The 3,029-nt window shown below is 35.2% G+C and overlaps 1 long non-coding RNA gene across 1 annotated transcript in view; it reads left to right on the top strand.

Moving 5' to 3' along the window:
• The window catches only part of LOC112137880, a 6,376-nt gene extending 4,666 nt beyond the window's left edge, over positions 1–1,710 (top strand). Inside the window, exon 3 of the long non-coding RNA XR_002917649.2 lies at positions 1,579–1,710. This is a non-coding gene — a long non-coding RNA (uncharacterized LOC112137880). The remainder of the gene's footprint in view (positions 1–1,578) is intronic.
• Positions 1,711–3,029: the final 1,319 nt, after the last annotated feature.

Here is a 3,029-nt window from a genome sequence, read left to right on the forward strand (position 1 = left end):
TGCCTAAAATAGTTTCATTCTTAACTGAAATGAAAGGAGAATTTGACTTTTCCTGTTTATGTGTACACATCAAATATAATGATGCCCAAATGTCTGGAACAGAACTTACTCCCTCCCGTTCGGACCTCCACTAACAGTGTTAGGATTCCACTGGTTCTGTGTCAGAAAAGCAGGTGAACTGAGGTGAGACGAACGTCACTAAACACAGGGGAGCAGGTCCAATCAGAGCTTTCAGAGAAGTTCTGCTCTTGGAACTGGAAAACATCTCAGACTGTGAGGTGACGAATGGAGCTTTCTCGTTTGGGGAATACTTCTGGAAACGGTTAGGAATGCTTGGTTTTCCTTGTTCCAGCTGATCCACATGTTTAGACACATGTGTCAAAGTCAAGGCCCAGGGGCCGGATCCGGCCCTCAGATCATTTTATTTTATTGTTATCAATGGCCCGATGTTATCTTGTTCTCATTACTATTATTTGTATAATTTTGACAAAATATATTATTATTAAATATATATTATTTAAGGTTTAAGTTGATTTATTCTGGAATAATATTCCTGCCTTTTTATTATTCATAATTATGTTAGTTTAAAAAGTTTTAAAGTTTTAAAAATTGATATTCTGGTAGTTTTTGGAGTATTTCAGTATTTACTGAGATTTTTTTAGGCTATTTCAGAGTTTAGCTAATATTTCAGCTAAATGCTAGCTGTTTTGGCTAAGTTTTTTTCTTTTAGTTTTTTAGGTTAGTTTAACATTTAGCTAATATTTTAGCTGGATATCAGCTTCAGCGTTTCCAGCTGTTAACTTCAGTGTTTCCATCTATCAGCTTCAGTGTTTCCAGCTATTAACTTCAGTGTTTCCATCTATTAACTTCGAGGTTTCCAGCTATCACCTTCAGTGTTTTCAGCTATTAACTTCCGTTTTTTTAGCTGTCAACGTCAGTGTTTCCAGCTATCAGCTTCAGTGTTTCCAGCTATCAGCTTCAGCGTTTTCAGCTATCAGCTTCAGCGTTTCCAGCTATTAACTTCAGCGTTTTCAGCTATCAGCTTCAGCGTTTTCAGCTATCAGCTTCAGCGTTTCCAGCAATTAATTTCAGCATTTTCAGCTATCAGCTTCAGCGTTTTCAGCTATTAACTTCAGTGTTTCCAGCTATCAATTTCCGCGTTTTTAACTATCATTTTCAGCATCTTCAGCTGCCAAATTCAGCTTCCAGCATTCACACTAGCATTATCACAGGTAATGCTATATATCTAGTTCATAATTAAACTAAAACGTTTCAGTTTTAAAGTTTTAAAAATGTAGTTTTAGAGTGTTCAATAAATGTTTAATCAGTCTGTCCTGTGACCTCAGGTGTGTTTTGGATTTTGGTCCCTTGTGTGATTGAGATTGACACTCCTGTTTTAGGGGATTAGAACACATAAAAAGGTGATCAGCCCAGGAAATCTAAACCCTGCTGACTGTAGAGATGGTAAACATTAAACATTAAACATGTCAGCGATGAGCTGCTCCTTCATGAACAAAAACTCGAACCGACAACATCAAGAACTCATCGATTAACTGCAGGGACGGCTCTCCTCTGCAGTCCTCTGTGTTCTGGTCCAGTCCACCGGTCCTGAAGCAGAAGGTTCAATCGTCTCCCAGAAGATCCTGAAAACTGTGGAGCCCCAAAGTGTTGTTGAGTAACAAATATGACCTGTGCAATCAGATAATCAATGAATAAATATCTCATAAATACATAAAAACATTGTGAAGTTCTGAAAAAGCTGCACATGCATTTTAAATTGAATATATATGTTTTATATATAAAAAAAATGCTTATTTTATAACAGATTTTTAAAACATGAATTTATCACATGGCTTTTTTTAGAATCTTGCGTTTCAAAATTAACATTTTCCTTTTTTTCATTTCACAACTGTTTTTCAGAAAAACGTATTTATTTCATAAAGAGCTTCTTCAGTAGATTTATTTTGTAAATTATACTAAATAATTATTCAGTCGTTCCTCATTCTTCTAATACATTTCTGTCATATACATACAGTGATTGTTGCATTTAAGTAACAGAACAAAATGATTCAATGTGGGGAAAAAAAACTTCATTAAAAACATTTAACATTTTTCCCTCCAATTGTTCTGTTCATATGGAAATGATGTTATATGATCATATAATAGGGTCACATGATCTCAATTAAAGGGCCTATCAGGGGTCTGCAGCCTGAGGCTCCAGAGCGGCTCTTTTATCCCTCCGTTGTTCTCTCTGGCCAAAGAAAACACAATTTTATGCTAAAAACTAACTGTAAGGTGTAAAGTAAACATTTTAGTAAAGTAAACCAGCTAAAGTCTTATTTAACTAGTTAACGAGCAGTTAAAGGAGGGCATATCACAAGCTGAACTAAAATATTTTATCAGATTTTTGTGAGCTGTGTAAATTTAACTGGAAGTTAGAAAACACAACCAGCATTAAGGCACAGCAGAGTATAAGATGGATTTCTTATTTTTGAACAAATTCAAACATTTAAGTGCACCGTATCGGGTGAGAAATACAGTGACAGTCACGTAATTAACTTTGATTAGTTATTTTTTGGTTTCATTTATGTGTTTTTGGCAGATATCTACGAGTAACGATAAAATAAACTGTTTTTAATTCACTGCTGACATTAAACCACCTACTTCTTTATTGGCAGCATTGAGTTAATTTTATGTGGCACAAGGTCTTTTATTTTGAAAGGAAACTGTGTGAACCTCTGTCAAAACTTCCAAACTGTTTTTTTAATAAAGTCCATTTATTTATACAAAAAAGTTACTTTTTATTTGTCGTCATGGTAACACTGACATAAATCTTATTTTTCCGAGGGATGAAGTGAGTCTTTGTGGTTCCCGCTGGGTTTTGGTCTCTGATAAATGGACCCGAATGGTTCTGAAAGTGTTAAATCTTGCAGACTCCTGGTCTATATCGCGCAAAATCCACTTTTGGAGCTTTAAAGTGTATTATTCTGGTTATTCTTCACCATTAACAACCCAGTCAGTTTGATCCG

The sequence above is a fragment of the Oryzias melastigma genome, linkage group LG10 (genome assembly GCF_002922805.2).
Source record: "Oryzias melastigma strain HK-1 linkage group LG10, ASM292280v2, whole genome shotgun sequence".
In the NCBI taxonomy this organism is placed as follows: domain Eukaryota; kingdom Metazoa; phylum Chordata; class Actinopteri; order Beloniformes; family Adrianichthyidae; genus Oryzias; species Oryzias melastigma.